This window comes from Micropterus salmoides, unplaced genomic scaffold (assembly GCF_014851395.1).
Source record: "Micropterus salmoides isolate LMB-PRFRI ecotype aquatic unplaced genomic scaffold, ASM1485139v1 Ms_hic_scaffold_11, whole genome shotgun sequence".
NCBI classification, from domain to species: domain Eukaryota; kingdom Metazoa; phylum Chordata; class Actinopteri; order Centrarchiformes; family Centrarchidae; genus Micropterus; species Micropterus salmoides.
The window spans coordinates 3,552,398-3,571,435 of NW_024040152.1; the positions used below are offsets into that span (position 1 = coordinate 3,552,398).

The 19,038-nt window shown below is 44.7% G+C and overlaps 1 protein-coding gene across 6 annotated transcripts in view; it reads left to right on the forward strand.

Annotated features, from left to right (window-relative positions):
* Nucleotides 1-19,038, forward strand: part of LOC119896965 (C-type lectin domain family 4 member G-like) — a 317,840-nt gene that overhangs the window by 63,935 nt on the left and 234,867 nt on the right. The window lies entirely within an intron of this gene.

A 19,038-nucleotide genomic window follows, 5' to 3' on the forward strand; every position in this document is an offset into this window, starting at 1 on the left:
AACCATGAGGAGGCAGCAAGGAAGTCTGCCACAGCCAAATACCTACAGAGAGTGAGGCAGGTCCTGAAAAGTTCTGAATGGGAAAAAACAAGATATGAGCCATCAACACATATACGAAGATCCAGGAGTACATCAGGAAGATGGCCCCCAAAGATGAAGGGCTAGTGAATACCTCAGGCAGCAGAGAAACCCGAGGGTGAGGACAAGGAAGATGAAGAACCTTCATGGAGGGACAACCGCTGCACGGCATGTACCACAGACAAATAGAAGAAGTGGCTGATATCAAGAAATCCTACCAGTGGCTGGAAAAGGCTGGACTGAAGGACAGCACAGAACCACTAATCATGGCGGCACAAGAACAGGCACTCAGTACAAGATCAATAGAGGCTGGGGTCTACCACACCAGGCAGGACCCCAGGTGCAGATGTGCAAGGATGCCCCTGAGACAGTACAGCACATAACAGCAGGGTGTAAGATGCTGGCAGGAAGTGCATACATGGAACGCCATAACCAGGTAGCTGTCATAGTGTACAGGAACATCTGCCATGAGTATGGGCTGGAAGTCCCAAGGTCAAAATGGAAGACACTCCTAAGGTAGTTGAGAATGACCGAGCTAAGATCCTGTGGGACTTCAAGATCCAGACTGACAAACTTGTGATGGCTAACCAACCAGACATAGTGTTGATCGACAAAACACAAGAAGGCAGTAGTGATAGATGTGGAAATCCCAAGCGACAGCAAGATCAAGAAGAAGGAACAAGAGAAGCTTGAGAAATACCAAGGGCTGAAAGAGGAGCTAGAAAAGATGTGGAAAGTAAGAGCAGTGGTGCCAGTGGTAATCAGAGCACTGGGGGCTGTGACCCGCAAACTGGGAGAGTGGCTACAGCAGATTCCAGGTAAAACATCAGAGGTCTCTGTCCAGAAGAGTGCAGTCCTAGGAATAGCTAAGATATTGTGCAGAACCCTCAAACTCCCAGGCCTCTGGTAGAGGACCCGAGCTTGAGGATGACACATACCACCCCGCAAGGGGTGTGAGGGGGAATTATTTTTTTATTTTATTTTTTTTACATACTACATACATGTAAATAACTAATTAAAATCCAACTGATCAGAGAAAATGGACGCTTGAACATTCATTAGCATGATAAGAACTACCTTTATTGACAGAAGCCATCTATATATTTATATATATATATATATATATATAAAATGTATTGTTCATTGACAACCATGTGTTTCTATGCCTACATTCAGAATATTGGATCTACATGTCCTATTCGTCCCCACATGTTTTCTAGCTCTGTCATCTCTCATTACAGAATAGCTGATTGTATCAACTCAGTAATAAGCTATTAGCTGATGAATGGGTTCTCAACGCTACTTTTGTTACAATAAGTTTATTAATTGTTGCAGATCAGCCCATTGTTCCTCTGTAATTAGGCTGTCACTAATGAATTTTAAGAACATCGGCCCATCCAAAGCTAATTGATTCCCCTAACCCTCACTAACCTCTTTAATGGAAATTGTTGCCATTGCCATGGCATAAATAGTATCTGCACCCATCTGTTCTGTGGCTCCACAGTGACAACAGCGTCCATTTGTTATGAGCTCAGCTCTCACTTTCAGTGACCCAGAAATGTTTCCAGGCAGCTCAACAGCCTGATTGGCAGCTTTGTTTAAGCCAGCCTTGCAGCTCACCATCATCACCACAGAATTTAGTGAAGGATGTTCATACTCATTGGAAACACACATCAGCTGCAATGTCTGGAAAATCAGTCCCTTTGATCTTATGAAGGGTTCCTTCAAGTTAAGTCATTGGTTGTCACTAATCTGCCACCAATGGACTCCTCAAATAGAGGTGAGCTGTGATGCAGACTTTATAGTCTGCTACGTGCTTTACTTCATTAACTGGCTCCGTGCATGTTTCATCGAGGACCCTGGCTTCAATAGAGTCTCTCTGTATGAACATAGTTCTTGTTAATGAGTCTGGCTATGGCCAGTTAGGGAAATGAAGCAGATGCTTAATTTTCTCTTTCTCCTGTCCTCAGTGGATTGGCTGACTTTGGGATATTACACCCAAATTAGCACTGTGAAGTGACAGTTTTTTCTCTCATTAGCACAGTGTCAAGTGTGAATCAAAGCCTCCACAAAATATCCACACACATACATGGACTCCTGAGTCCAACAGTCATTTGACCTTTGGCAGGAGGTGTGATTTACTGGACCCACATCATGCACATTCCTACTACCAAGCTAACCTCTGTGTATACTAAGTCTGCAGCACTAGCAGCCCTAAAGGGCTGTGGCTCAGATATCCTTGTCATGTAACATCTAAAGACAGTCAAAGGTCAGGTAGTGAAGGAACAGAAGGGCCACAGATGGAGCTGCACCAACCGCCTGCTCTGCCCCAGTGCTGTCACATCACCACACACCTAGCACCGACCATCCCACCATCTCATCCCCTGGGGAGCCAGATCAGCTTCTTCACACACATACACAGACACAGGACCATACATATACTGCTTGCTACGCACTACCACATGTAAATGCAAACATTGCACACATACTTAGCGGATTAATGAGGGGGAACATGCATTTCAGTCAGATTCCAAGGAGTTGAAGTGGAGGTCTGCTGTGTGTGTCCACTGTGACCCCAGGCAGGATGACGCGCAAGGAGGGAGAGCAGGTGGTCTGGTCTCTGGATAGCATGGCATCTCTCTCTCTCTTCATAATGTCAAGCCCCTGGCTTTCTGCCAGTGTTAAATGCATAGTCCCTTACTAAACTTGTCTCTAGGACATTTCTGTGTAACCAAGAGAAAAAGTTTATTACAATTTCAACAAGTTTACAATGTACACAGTAAAACATTTTAACTATAATGAACATAGCAATAAAAGCAACAGCTGTGAAACACATCTGTTATAGCTGTATCATCAGAAAATATTCCGTTTTTCCATAAGATCCAGCGTGATTAGTCAGCTGTCAAAACTGTGGTCAGTCCAAAACATCCCTGAGGATATGGGTCTCTGTGCAGGAGGTCCAGGATGTAAAAGAATGATACATTACTGCTGGCTGCCTAACTGTCCCACACCTTCATTTTGAAGTGTAGTCTGGACTACATACTGTATGTCAAGCGCATTTATCATTAGCAGAGGGCTTAAGCTGTAAACAGGCCACATCATTACCAAGTCTAATTACATTTGTGTTCAAGGTCTCACTGCGGACAGACACAGGCACTCATGCAAGGGCACACTTACAAACACGTACACACAGTAGGAATGGGCGGTCAATACTGTGGGACAGATACTTCGATACTCATTTGGTATTGATTCTTTTAAAAATAAATAAATAATAAAATTATATAATACAAAACGTGGATGGGTGAATCACTTCCAGTAATTTTCAGTACTTTTGTATGATGTTTGTGCCAATAAACAGCCCTGACATTTTTAGCTGGCCCTGTCACATGACTGTGGAAACCTACGTGGAAACCTATGTGGCACGAGAACCCGGTGGGGAGCCTTTTGAAAGAAATCTTTATATCCAAATATCAACAAACATAGTATCAAAAGAAAAAATCTGAATCGCATACATATGGAGAAGGCGTTAAAACTACACGAAAACTAGCGCCACCAAACTTGTGAGAGAATGGCAGAAAAGAAACATAGCGGGGGTGTTAGCACAAACATTTTTATTCTTAATAATTGCTGGTATGTCGTGTGATTTGTCTTTAAGTGTAACAATCTTTATTTTTTCTAATAATAAGTTATTTAGAAAAATCATATACTCATTTAAGAAATTATCAGTATTGGTAACTGTAATTGCTTGGTATCGGTCATCACTAACACAGTTGTCCAGTGCAAGAAACAGGGTAAGAGGAGGTCGAAAAACAGCCTTCACTACACTAATGGTTAAAAAGGGTAAACTTTTAAACTAGCTGTTGGAGAATTGGAATCTGCACAGTGAAGCTGTTGCTGCTAATATTAATACTTCTTCCACTTGGATTGCTGATCCGCAAGCAGAAATGTTATTTTTGGACATAATTTGGAGTCCACTGTTGCAACTGGAAGCCAATGTGCGTATCAAGCTAGAGATTGCAGTGCAGTAGTATGAAGTCAGTCAGTGTAACTGCAGAACACCTCAGTATGATGCTCTCACATCCCAGCAGCAGTACTGACTCTCATGGCAGGAACTATGATCTACAGTTCAAGCAGATGACACCAACAGAACCAGCAGCAGGTTTGACAGGACCACGTTGTTTTACACCTCGACTTCAATGTAGTGGAAGGTCTGGATAATGGTCTGACGCACAATCATCAGCAGCACCTTGATTAGCACTGACAGCCTGATGACAGAGTGCTGTGACAGCAAAAGCTGTGGTGAGAGACTCTGTGAAAGAAAGACAGGGGAGAGTGATGAGAAAGAGAGAGGAAGAAGTGGAAAAAGGCTGTAACAAGAATAGGTCCCATAACAAAGTCTGACATGGAAACATCTTAATCAATAAGAAAAAGTGAGAGTAGGGGTGATTGGGAGAAATGTTTATGTGGTAAATACAAACTTCCATTACAGCAGAAAACATAATCGATATGCCCTTTTATAGAGCCAGCTAGCAGACAGTGGGACATTCGCTGGTGCTTGATAATGTCACCAAAATTATTTTGCCCCTCCATCTCCCACGTTTTTTCCCCACAGCCCCTCTCCTCCTTTCCCATCTCATACAACCTCGCCACGACAATATGTCATGCAATGGATATAATTGCAATAATGCAATTTGGTTTGGAGGCGGATTGGGAGAATAATTGGACTCAACCCCAACGAAGTGACAGGCTAATGATTTAGCATGGCCAGTGGCTATTGTGAGAAGCGAGCGCTTTCAACGCTACTGAGCTAATTTCCTCTGATGATGGTCTTAGCGCGTTGTCTTGTGTCGGCACAGAGGAGCGCATGGCCATGAGGCGGACAGCTAGATGATGTAACCCACCCACCCAATGCCAAACAAACACATGTCTCTTGTCTGAGAGAAGCCACCCACTGTTCTCAGTTACTTCATGCACAAAATGGGCCTCATTTGAAGTAAAGATAAAGCAAAACCCGGAGCAAGACTAAGTCCAAAAAAGACCTCATCTTTATTCACTTTCCCCAGACACATGAGCTCTGTGGGAAACCAAAGCGAGTAGCCAAGAGGAGGGAAAGCATTAGCATAGCCATCATAGCTAATTGCAAAGTGTTACTGTAAAGCAAGACCAGGACTTTAAATTACTGCAGCAATTGCAGTCAGTTGGGTATGAAGATGTGTGTGACTTTGATGTAGAAATTATTCTGATTTCGTACTATACAATATGCAAGTACAATGTTGTGATGTTTTCTGATAAATACAGGCAATATACAGTCAAAGCACCTGATGGTAGCTGTACAACTTTGTTCAAAGACAATTTGCATTTGAATAGTGCGAGTGCCCATCACTTGCACAACAATAACAAGACAGCTGCAAGTTTTTTTACCGGTGACCAGTGTGGAGAAATGTCACATTTAGATACCTGGTCTGTTTGATGAGACAAGAATAAGACTTCAAGACATTTTCTCCTACTTCTGCAAAATACAGCTCAAGTGAAACAACCACAGATAAGCTTGTTTCTCAGTCTGCGGACATGATGTGAATGTGAAGTGGGCAAAGTCAAAAGAGCCTGTGAAACAGTGTGTGCTCTTGTGTCTGTGTTTGTGTGTATGTGTGTGTACTTGTGAAGTGCACGTATGTGTGTGTGTGTGTGTGTGTGTGTGTGTGTGTGTGTGTGTGTGTGTGTGTGTGTGTGTGTGTGTGTGTGTGTGTGTGTGTGTGTGTGTGTGTGTGTGTGTGTGTTTCTTGGCAGACTAAGGCTTGAAACCAGTCTGGTGAATTTATTTATATCACCTCGTTTTATGAGCCCTGCAGCTGGCGAGATGAAAGGGTTACCACAGCATAGATGGTGTGTGTGTGTGTGTGTGTGTGTCTGTGGCATATGTATGTTTTGGTGTGTAGGAGTGGATTATTAATGACTTTCATCCAGGTAAAATGGGGAAATCTCGCACACTTATATGAGTTGTTTTCTGACATTTTGTGCCAGAGGCAGATAGAATGAAATGTTTTGCTATGACAGTGTTCTTCACTCTACCCTCTATCCTCTTCCTGTTTGTCTAATTTGTTTCCTTCTTTTTTTTTTTTAAATGCAGTTTGTCTTGCATGTTTCTTATTATATCTTTTTGTTCTTTTATTTCTCTCTCTTTGCAGCCATCTGCTCTTTTGTTTTTCTCTGGCTATGTTGTTGTCATGCACTGGCATGATGGCTTAGGCTACCCACCATTTCACACAGAAAAGCATTACAAAAGGAGAACATACAGAGAGGTGTGGTGTATAACATATGTGCACCACAGAGGCTGAACAGGAATGGAGGCAGACAGAAAACACCATACTTGGCATGCACAGAATCACTAAGGCTGGGCGAGGTAGTGGCTAAAGGAAAGAGAAAAGCATTTATAAAGGTTAGCACAAGGAAAGCCCCCAACCCCCACCATCCACTCACTGCTTCTCAGCCAGAATCAATGCTCCAAAATCCCCCAAAGCCAGATCCTCTTACATCCTATCAATTATTCAACCTGCCTCTTTTGTACAACCACTCCTGTTTACAAGGACTGCCTGGCCAACTGTAAATGTTTGCGTGCCCGCTGAGCCCCCATCACCTCCCAACCACACGTTGATTACATAGTGATTTAGCTCTATTCTGCTATCCCCCGCCGCCCCCACACCACTCGCATCTGCGCTGACAGGGCATCTGTCAGGCTGGCACAGAGGCAGCAGTAGAGGCAGATAGCCCTGAGCTCTGAGGGCAAACAGCGTAGAGCGGGATGGGAGACGCCAGTCACCGCCTGTGGAGCTTGTTGTCTGGGCTGAGGTCTGGCTGAGGGCACGGCATCTGGCTGCCAGTCCCAGCAGATGTGCAGCTATGCTCAGGAGTCTCTGAAAATATGTGTCTGAATATCAGCCTGCTCTACAGTACCAGAAGGATAACTGGTGGACAGAAAACATAAACGCCATTTCCCATGACATGTTTTCATAAATGAAGAGACAAGTTCCCCCCTTCTTCTAGCAAGCCTTTGTAGTTCCTGTGTCTGAATGAATTTTCTCATCAGTCTTTCTGAAGAACGCTTCCTAAACATCTTCCTCAGGTTTTCCTATCCATATTCTAAGCCACACACACACACACACACACATATATACATACATACATACTGGATAGTAAACTTTGAGCACCCATTATTTTCCAAGTTCACCTATTTTCTTTTTGCAACATATCCCAAACTTTTGATAAATTCATATCGATTGATCTATGCTATTAAAATGTGAACCCCCTTTGTAATTTTAACAAATAATAATTCATTTGTTGGTGTATAGAAACCTACAGCTTCAATGTAAAATTTCCAGCGTGGTAGGCACATACTTTTTTTGACACATCTACAACCATCCTTATGTCATTTTTCCAGCTTTTCACTGTAATTTCTCCTGTCTAAAACCTCTGTCAGCTCTGTCCATGGCTGAATTAAACTGTAGACGGCAGCTTCATTATATTTGTGGAGACCCTGACACCAAACACTACTATACTGATATACTTACCCTTAGGTTGTCTGTATGCTAGTTAGTTTGTGGTAATTTTAAGAAACTCAACTTGATTTAGGAAAATGCACCATACCCTGTGATTTTCACAGCTCATCGTGCAACCAGCCAGTGAGTTTGTTAAAGGCCACTAAAAACACAAATATTAAATAAACAACAACATGTAAAAGTGGTGAGCAAGTTATGTTCCAGGGCTGGATTTTGTGTAACTTGCGTTATTAGAAATGTTATTTTGAATGAGGTTTTCTTTCTTGGAAAAACCTAGAAGTTCCCGTTTTATGTCCAAGTCTGTTTTTTCTCCTCGTAGTTTTCTCCTTGAGCTTAGGTTAGGTAATGGTTAGGCATAGCAGAGCAGTTGGGGTTAGGGATAAGGTTGGGCTCAGGTTTAATAAGGGGAAACACATATCTACAGGGAAACAGATTTTGATACATACCGGTTTTGGCTCTCTATTGGAGCTGTAGTTGTCGAAAGCTAGCAAAAGCTGGGAGGACAAGCATTAGTATACCCAGTAGCAGAAGAATCACAATATAAAAATGCAATGTTTTATGATTTAAAAATGACAAGTCACTCAAGTTTCACTATCCAGTATAGTAGTAGATATCGATTTAGCTTGCAATATGGACCGCAAACTACAGGAACATACAGTATGTTTCAGCTTTGTGGAAACATGCAGGAACAGGGGCTAGCTAGCAGAGGGGGCAGGAGTTTGGCCCTCAATTACACTACAAGTACCACAACGTCGTAAAACTTGTGAGGTCTCGGCTTGTAGTGATTTTAAAGTTGTTGCAGTGGGCCAGAGAAGCAGCGGAACTAATGGTTTCCGTGTGTTTGATCCTCCCTTGTTCTGTCTCATCACTCTTTCCATACCTCACCTGCCAGGGAAATTTATGAGGACACTGTTTCTCCACCCAATGTATCAGACAGGAGACATTTCTCATGCAAACAAACTATTAATTTGGTAAACAAGGAATGAGTAGCACATTTGGATAATTAATTATGAATAATACATGCATATTTATCTGTTGTTATTGGCGTAAACTCTGAAACTTACTAGTAGGCTATTTATCTACTTAGCATAAATGGTGGCTGTTTGTCTGACAGTAAAATTCATGTTTAAGTGTCATCTTAATTTTTCTCTGTTGTTGTGTTCTCACTTGTCAGGGAGGTCGCTACATGGTTGGCAATAATACAGTGTGACCAGTGCTGGTATTTAACTAAACTGAACAAAATTATAAACGCAACACTTTTGTTGTTGCCCCCATTCATCATGAGATAAACTAAAAGATCTAAGACTTTCTCTATGTACACAAAAGGCCTATTTCTCTCAAATATTGTTCACAAATCTGTCACAATGTGTTAGTGAGCGCTTCTTTGCCGAGATAATCCATCCACTTCACAGGTGAGGCATATCAAGATGCTGATCAGACATCATGGGTATTGCACAGGTGTGCCTTAGGCTGGTCACAATAAAAGGTCACTCATTCATCAACATTGGCATGCTGACTGCAGGAATGTCCACCAGAGCTGTTCACCATGAAATGAATGTTAATTTCTCTACCATAAGCCGTCTCCAAAGGCGTTTCAGAGAATTTGGCAGTACATCCAACCGGCCTCACAACCGCAGACCACGTGTAACTACACCAGCCCAGGACCTCCACATCCAGCATCTTCACCTCCACGATGGTCTGAGACCAGCCACCTGGACAGCTGCTGCAACAATCGGTTTGCATAACCAAAGAATTTCTGCACAAACTGTCAGGAACCATCTCAAGGAGGCTCATCTGCATGCTCGTCGTCCTCATCGGGGTCTCAACCCCTCCTCTTCACACAGCCATTGAAGAGGAGTGGACTAACATTCTACAGGCCACAATCAACAACCTGATCAACTCTATGTGAAGGAGATGTGTTGCAATGCGTAGTGTTGTAGTACTCGAGACCGGTCTCAAGACCACTTTTTGATCTCGTCTCTGACTCGACCGCATTTGTCTTCGGTCTCCGACATTGAGGACTCAGGATTTTATTTCAAGACTAGTCAAAACCATAACAAATCAATCAATAAATTGTATGTAAAACTTATTGCTTAAAATGCAACCAATAATCTTATTACATGTGTGTCATGTAATGTAGGGAACTGGTCTTGGTCTTGTCTCTCGGTCTCGATAAACTCTACAACACTAGCACTGTGTGAGGCAGTAGTTAAACCAACCAGATTGTGAAATGGTCTCCGTCAGACAATCATATGGTCACTATCAACTTCTGTTCAAAAATCTGTTCTCCTCCCTGCTGCTGTCAGCTGTCATTTCAGTGCAAAATCACTATGGCCCTCCTCAGCAGCGTAAGGCCATATCAGCGAGCCCGTGCAGGCTGTTATAATGGGCCCTTGGGCTCCACAGTTACGAAGCACATGCGCACACACACACAGACAGTGTTTCAGGGCCGGTCCTGACAGTGTTGCAAGATTTGCCCAATGCCCAATCCTAAAAAGTCCACCACAGTGGTTGAGGTCATCTCTCCTCAATCCTCAGGAATTGTTAAAAAAAAGTTCAGCAGCCAAACTCACAATTTTAGCATTATAGATGAACAGCCAAGTCAATAATTATGGTCTATAATGAAAAAGTGTGATCAGCCTCCACATAGCCTGTCAACCTCCATATCATAGCCTAAATTGGGAGACTAAACCTAACCTGGGTTCTTGGAATGTGTCCCCTCATAAACGGTGTGTCACACAGATACTGTATTTTTGCTTTGTAGTAAATTTATGTGGTAAATTTCCTGAAATGCAAGAGCACTGGTATAGTTTCAAATGTGGAAGGGACAAATAAAGAGGAGGGTCTGTGGGTCCACCACCAGGAAATTAAAAGCATTAAAGACTTCCTGCATTCTGGTGAATATTTCTGCACCAATTTATGATTTATCTTCATCTATATAAAGGGAAACAATGTTCAGGTGGGGCCAGGTGACAATTGAAAATATTAAAATTTAATAGAATATAATGCAGTAAGGCTTTCAGGCATTCTGTAGCCATTGTTGGAATATATTGGAATATATTCTATCCCCTTTAGACCGTTTGACAGACACAGTTGCTGCATGCTGCATTTAAAACCGAAACCAACCAAAGAGACTACTGATCATGCAGAAATCTCACCACAAATCCACATGTTAACTTCAGCAGCTCCAATAAAGTGCAGCTCACAGTCCAAAACCGAGCCTATGCCACGCGGCGGCCCTGCCTTGTTTCTTTGTTGTGCACAGTTTAAGAACTGATGACATTAGATGCAGTAAATACTAGGGATGCACCGAATGTTCGGCCACCGGAATTAATCAGCCGAAAATAGCAAAAATAGCACTTTCGGTGTTTGGCCTAATAAGTCAAAACACAGATTAAAATTTACCAAACACTTATGTTGACATGTCGGCAGTGTAGAAGCATTTTAAAATGTCCAAGAAAGACGCAAAAGTTACCGTTTGCAGACACTGTTCTGCTGAATTGTCTACTAGCACATCCACACCATCTGTGGCTGACTTCTTAGAAAAGGCAACAAACGGTCTGACCCGCTTTGAGTGTTCCCCTTCAAGGGAACTCGAACTGCGTCGGTTACGACACTATGGGAACGCCTCTAGGCGTAGCAGGTCTGAACGTGAATGAAATCACTCCAATCCTATTGGTTTGTTGCTAGAACGGTAAGGTGTGACAGAATAACCGGAGGAGTATAAAGCACACCTGTACACACTCATCATTAGCTTTTTTTCTATTCAGCAGGCGCTCTGTATGTTGTTTGAAGAAAGCTCCAGTCCTACAAGCAGTGTCTCTTACCTGAAGAAGAAGTCTACCAGCATGTCCGGCAACCAGATGTACAGAAGGTGTGTTTTTCCTTGCCCTCGGTACATCACGGATGGAGATTCTCATGAGATGTGTGTCTCATGTTTGGGGATGGAGCACGCCCGGGCAGCTCTCGAGGGGGCTGCCTGCGCCCGTTGCGAAGCCCTTTCCATGCGGGTACTGAGGTACAGCATGGCTCTCTTTTCCGAGGATGGCCGGATGTGTTTTCCCCGTGGCGTGGGCCCTGCGGCCGCTGAGGCAGCCCAGCGGCTTCACTCATGGGGTTCACAGCGTGATCTTTCGGAGGATTTCGGGACGGCTGAGGCTTTTTCCCGACCTTCATCCGCTGGCTCCGATGCTTCCTTTCCTCGTTCGGGAGCCCGTTTCTCGGCTTCTCCCGTTCGCGGTTTGGATCCGGAGAGGCTGCAGCAATCCGACTCCGAGGAGGCGTACTTGCTCAGCGTAGTGGACGATGACTTCCGGGTGTCGGGGCGGCGTCATCAGGCGGCGCCCGACTATGACGAGCTGCTGGAGGTGGTGACTATAGCCGTGGCTAAGCTCAACATCAACTGGCCACAGGAGGAGCAGTGGTAAGCTTGATGAAAGGTTTCTTAAGCACCACACGCCACCTCCACGCCGGTCTCTGCTATTCTTTCCCGATTTACATGATGAACTGAGTAAATCATGGGGCAGACCCTTCTCTACACGGCTTTCCAAACCCCGATCACTGAACTACAGTAATTCAGTCCCTTCCCTCTACGAGCTCCTACCGAGAGGAGAGGAAGCAGAGTGTCGCTTCTCAGGGTCCCCCCTGAGGAGCTGGGGCAGCGAGGTGACGCTCTCAACCTCAGCCTTCTGAGAGACGCGATCTGAGGACCATCATCCAGTCCCAACGGAGCTCAGGGAAGAGGTCCTGAAGACCGGGGTAAGGAAGTCTTTCTCCCCTCCCGCTCCCCCCCGGAGGCCGACCGAGGTCCCCTCCGCCATGGCAACGGGTGATGTTATCCCGCCTGTTACAACCCAGCTCATTAGGGTAGGGCAGTAACAAGGTATTTGGGATAGATGAAGGTGGTAAGGACAACTGAATTCAGGTTTGAGTCAATTGTTTAATTAAATGATTTAAAACACAACGAAAGGAGGTACTGACAAAAAAAACAGAAACAAAAGGAGGTAGTGTCCAAAGACAGCTCTCTACTCAAAAAACACTGAACAAAAGGAGGTCAGTACCTACATGATTTACAAGAATGTAGGGTAACCAAACAGACAATGTTCAACCCTAAAGAGTGCCACTCACACTCTGTGGTTCACAAGGTTTCTAACTGACAGGAGTCACTTAAGCAGGCAACCGACAGAAACAGGTAAATTCAACACTCAAGAAATTCAAAAGGGTACACAACCAACAACAAGGCGAACTGATCACTGGCTCACAGTCGCCTCCAACTGCAGAAACACAAACTATTAGTAGGCCAGCTGGTGTTGATTGGTGAGTCCTGGTTGGCAGGTTCGGTTGGATCTTCGGCCACACCAATAAGACGCCAGCAAACAGCAACCAGGAAGTGGGTGGTTCTAGGTCCAGGGGAACCAATCCTCAACAGGTGCTCGCAGCGGGGATTTGCATACTGTTCAGAGAACTCCAGAACACAACTACTCTAAGGCAGCCAGCGGCGGCCGTAACACCGCCGTTTACACATTTGGGACGCACCTGCCACCATCAAGTCCACGCCGTACTGCCTGCCCCGAGGTTCTGCAGTCAGGCTGCGTTCAGACTCACTCACCGTGGATCTTCGGCGGCTCTCCCCTGCCATTCTGGGGCTTCAGGGGTCCACCAGAAGATCACACGAGACACCGAGCCCCGAGGGGCTGGTTCCGTTGGCAGACTTTGCAGAGGCTTGGCGGAGCCTGACGAACATTTCTCCGTGGGTCCTGCGCACTGCCATAGATTGGTTCGTCACGATAGATCTAAAGGACGCCTATTTCCACGTCTCCATCCGTCCTTCTCACAGGAAGTTCCTGAGGTTCGCCTTCGGGGATGTGGCTTACCAGTATCGGCTTCTTCCATTCGGCCTGGCACTTTCCCCTCGCACATTCACCAAGTGTATGGATGCAGTACTGGCCCCGCTGAGGCTCCAGGGCATCCGGATTTTCAACTACATCGACGACTGGCTCATCCTAGCCCAGTCTCGAGAGTTGGCGGTTCGGCATCGAGATGTCGTTCTGGCTCATCTGCTGCGTTTAGGGCTGAGGCTCAATGCAAAGTGTGCTGGCGCCCACCCAATGGACTACGTTCCTAGGGGTAGTATGGGACTCGACAACGATGCGGGCACAATTGTCTCCGGCACGTGTCGACACCATATTGGCTGCCGTGAAAGGGGTGAAGTTAGGCCACGCCATCACTATAAAACACTTTCAACGAGTGTTGGGTCTCCTGGCGGCTGCATCCAGCGTAATACCATCTGGACTGCTGCACATGAGACCCCTGCAGTGTTGGCTAAGGACCAAGGGTTTTTCCCTGAGGGGAAATCCTTTCCGTCTGATTTGGGTTACGCGCAAGTGTCTTCGTTCCCTATCAGTTTGGAAGGAAACTTGGTTCCTGTCCCAGGGGCCCGTGCTGGGAGGGTCTTGTCGCCGGCTGGTCACTTCGACAGACGCCCCCTCACGGGCTGGGGCGCGGTCATGGGCGGCCGTTTTGCAAGGGGATCCTGGCAGGTGCATCAGTCCAAGTGGCATATCAACTGTCTCAAGATGTTGGGGCGTCAGATCCTCCTGTGGTCCCAGCAGAGGTTACTATCGCTCAGGGCGATGTATCTCCCGGGGACGCAGAATCAGGGAGCAGACCTGCTGTCGAGGCAGGGGCTGAGGCCCGGGGAATGGAGACTCAGGGCCGGGTTCTTCACCCTTGCCCCGCCGTATGGTGACTGTGGGTCTGGCCCCTGAGGGGGCACAGTACCTAGAGGCAGGTCTAACAGCTGGAGTAGTCGAGACCCTCCTCCGCTCCAGGGCCCTTCGAACCCCTGGAGTCAGCTGAGGCTAAGCACTTGACCCTCAAGATGGCCTTTCTCCTTGCTATCACCTCTCCGAGGGGGATCTCCAAGCGCTTTCGGTTTCCCCGCAAAGCCTGGAGTTTGCCCCGGGGAATATTAGGGCTATACTGCACCCTCGTCCAGGATACATCCCTAAAGTGCCTTCTTGTGCGGCAGGGTCCACAGTGCTGCAGGCATTTCATCCTCCACCTCATGTGATGGGAGACTTCATCTGCTCTGCCCTGTCAGAGCACTGAGTATTTACACTCTGAGGTCCTCCCGTTGGAGGAAGGCTGACCAGCTGCTAGTGTATTTTGGGTCCCCCAGGGCTGGGCTCCCTGCACCCAAACATACTATTAGCAACTGGATTGTTCAGACTATTTCCCTGGCCTTTCAGGTGCGCAGTTTGCCTTCACCTGTGGCTGTAAGGGCTCATTCTACCAGAGGCATGGCGGCCTCTCAAGCCCTCCTTTCCGGGGCCTCTTTGCAGGATGTTTGTGTAGCGGCTGGCTGGGCCACTCCGCACACATTCATTCGGTTTACAGTCTTGACCTTCCTGGCACTCGTGCGCTCTCCTCTTAGTCGTGCCACTTTATTGCACACTGGGGCAGGCGGGGTTTTCGGCACGGTTTAGTGGGTATCTCGTTCCCATAGTGTCGTAACCGCCGCACCTCTCTCCCCGCCTGAAGCGCCTGCTTCATAGTTTAAGCTAATGATGAGTGTGCTTTATACTCCTCCGGTTATTCCGTCACACCTTACCGTTCTAGCAACAAACCAATAGGACTGGAGTGATTTCATTCACGTTCAGACCTGCTACGCCTAGAGGCGTTCCCATAGTGTTGTAACCGACGCAGTGTCTCATTCCCCTTCTCAGGGAACCAGGGTTACATACGTAACCCGAGACATTTCTGTCACTTGTTTCTGAGATGGCAATTAAGCTAGCCACACCTTAATTTGGAGTGCACACGTATTCAAGTCGTTATGGTAACTGAAACGGACCTGTGCGAGCTGACAGGCAGGTTAGTGACTTTATCCTGTCAGTTTCTGTCTTTACAAAGACAGTGTTGCAGTATGAGTCCTACCTGAAGAGAGGCTATGAAGTCTTCATGTTGCGCGATACGAGAACCACCTACAACATTTATCATATTGGGTCGGACTTGGCTGCACGATTTTGAGAAAAAGTCATATTGCGATTATTGTGGACATATTGCAATTTGCGACTGCGATTTGATTTAATGGAACAAATGGTACTCTGAGTCTACTTGCTTAATTATCAAGGAAAATGCACAAAATACTGACATTTTGAAATGTGCATTCCTCATCTTTAACAAAGTTTAACAATGAACAATATTTATAACAATCTAATAAAACATGTAAACAGAACAAGGGAACATGTTGCTCTACGGAGGAGGCAGCTAGAAGGAGCAAATATTGGCACACTGGCCTCCTGGCTCCGGCTCAGTGTACATCTGTCTAATACAGAGTCTCTATCCACAACCTGGAGGAGGAACTGTACATGAGTGTATTAAATAAAGAGTGTAATGTTTATATATTAAATACTACATTGATTATAATTTCATATGATAGTATGCTATTTTACCACTAGTTGAATATTATGTCCAGTTACAGCTGTTTCATTTCTGTGGGTTGTTTTTATTCATTAAATCCTTGTGCAGGAAAAAGACTCTACATTGGTCTAAGTATTAACTTGTCAGTGTCAAAGTCAGCCACCTGGCTGAACTCTTGGAACAGAGGCTTGGATCCAAAATGCAGACACAGAGCAGGTACTGGTGAGTATGTGAGGTTTATCGCAGCATGGTGAAACTTACAGGAAATGTGAGCAGTCCAAAAAACCAAACGGTTGAATAATCCAAGATGTCCAACAGAAAGTAAATCCAAAGTAAATCCACAAAAGCACGAGAAACACTGGAGTACATAGGCATGGAGAACACTAGGCTTGAAACAACAATGAACTGGCACAGAGTGAAGGGGCAAACCATTTAAATACAACAGGTGAGGGAGCAACTAACGAGACACAGGTGAATCCACTAAAGCATCCATACAGCCGACACATGAAGCAAAGAAAACAGTGACACATGAAGCAGACAAAACTACAAACTAAAACAAGAAGTAAAGCTCACATAATACACAAGGCATGAAATCACAAATAAAACATACACAGATGACTTCAGTGCATTGCTGACAAAACATACCAAAGCAAAGGAATACAGACAGATCATCATAGGACATGAACTAAAGCACAGGACCAAGAGCTGAGGCAAAGAACTAAAACGCAGGACTAAGAACTAAGATAAGAGACCAGACAGATACTAAGTAAACTTAAACAGGCGAATGAACAAAAGAATATAACTAAACTACGAACCCCACAACTAAAGACTAAACACAGGGAAAAACAAGAACACAAAACCAAAGCACAAGTGAAACCCAGAAACTACATAAACATAGGAAACAACTGAAAAACAACCCAACCCTCGACAGTCAATAATTATATTGTTCAACATTTAATGATCTGCTGTAGCTGGTCAAAGTTTTTTTAATGCTGGCATTTCTCTCTGCTGCCTGTGACGAGTCAGACCATGTTTTAAACGATTCAGTGGGCAGGTGGGTTACAGTAGGTGTTGTCTTAAAAGTTACTCGAAGACTGCTCATGAATAATTTTTCTCATTACATGTAGGCTTATCTGTTTTAGGGCACATGTGAGAGCTCAGTATGGGCTGAAATAATGATAAACTGCAGTGCACCCAGAAGAGAGCGTCATACACATCTTTTCTGTTTTATTAAATCGCACACTTTTTTGCGTTTATGTAATCGCAACACGGCGACATCGCAATTGCAATTACATTAATTGTGCAGATTTAGTCTTAGTGTGAGGATACACATGTACAACGTCTGGTTTTCAAAATAAGTGTCTATACAGTATGGAAATAAGATTAATTGGATTTATTCATGGAAACATATTACATGTGTCCATTAAAAGTAAATGGACACATGTAATTTACTTTACTGGACCCTCTTGGGCCTCGGACCCATCCACCAATGTCACTACAAACAACTGAGTGCAGGGAGGTGTCCACTCCAAATGATGCAGACATTTTCAGCACAATAACCTCCTGAATCAACCAAGCAACCACATTCCTCTTTGACAGAGAAGCAAGACATTATGGTGAATAAGAAAGAAAGTGGCCTACTCATAAATAACACCATGTCCTGAAAACAGGCCTGCTAAGGCGCACAGACAGTACTAATACCCACAGCACATCCACACAAGTAGGTGCTCAGCGGCGATGTGTTCCTGAAATGATAATAGCCTTTTAAACAGAGGCATGGCAGCCACACCAAATCCACCGAAAAACACTTGTAAAGTTACTCACCTATTTGAAAGGCATCCGACGAGCCTTGCATTGAGCAAAATCTTTGACAAGTCCTCAGTAGAAAATCCAAAACAATCTTATTTGAGAGCTTTGCGACCCTCTCCTCCTGTTCTTTTATCTCCTGTCTCTTCTTGAAACTACTTTTATGTTTGAATGGCATGACTACACATGCTCTGCTAGTCTACTTGTCAGATTGTTTCTGGAGTCTTTTCGTCTTGTCACATGATCAAATAGAAACTTAAGGGTGGGCAGCCACGCACATATTACCCAGCAATCATCACTGCATCTGTGGGCTATGTCAAATGAATACCAAGAAAATAAGACTAAATTCATTCTGTTAAAATCTGTGTCAATTTTTTATACTTCACTGTTCCGTATACCTTATAGCCTACTGCTTGCTACAGACTTAATGGTTAAACTATTGACTGCAGTCAGTAGTTTTACCCACTAAAGTCTGTGGTGTCAGACACCACGGCAAAGGGGGAAATGCACATTTGGGTGTATACACCACTTGATCATCATTTAGAAGAATTGCCTATGGTGAGCTAGTATCTACTGTGACATGATGACACTAAGAGTGTTTTTACCGTGCAATTGACAAAAAGTCCAGCTTTAAACTTCATGGGGTCCCAGAGCACTGTGCTGTCTGCTCGTCCATACCTACTACCCTGGCCCTCCTTCACCCATTTCTCCTTTGTTGTGGACTTTAGACATGATGTCATGCCGGGATCTATTAGCCAAAGACATTGCATTGTTATTACTCATGCATATTGCATGTTCATGAGTAATAACAATCTTATGATATAATACAATAGTATAACAGGATGACATTTTTCTGCATTGAGAAGGCGTACTTTTACTTTTAGTACATTTTTGCGAGTAACATTTTCAATGCAGGATTTTTACAGTGTGCAAATCTTTCTCCACAACTGAGTGTGAAAGTAAAGTAATACAATTCCTTCCAATTAGAAGCAGGCTTTAAATAGCGCTGTTACCATACCATACTCTCAGTCTCTGGTAGTTATATGCTCAGCAGTGACAGCAAGCAAGCAAGCAAGCTTTCCCTGCAAACACCCATCATATTGTCAAGTGTATATGTTGTTAATCGAATAGCTTCCGTAGGCAAAAATTATTCTGTCCTTTCTGTGTCTTGTGTGTGTTT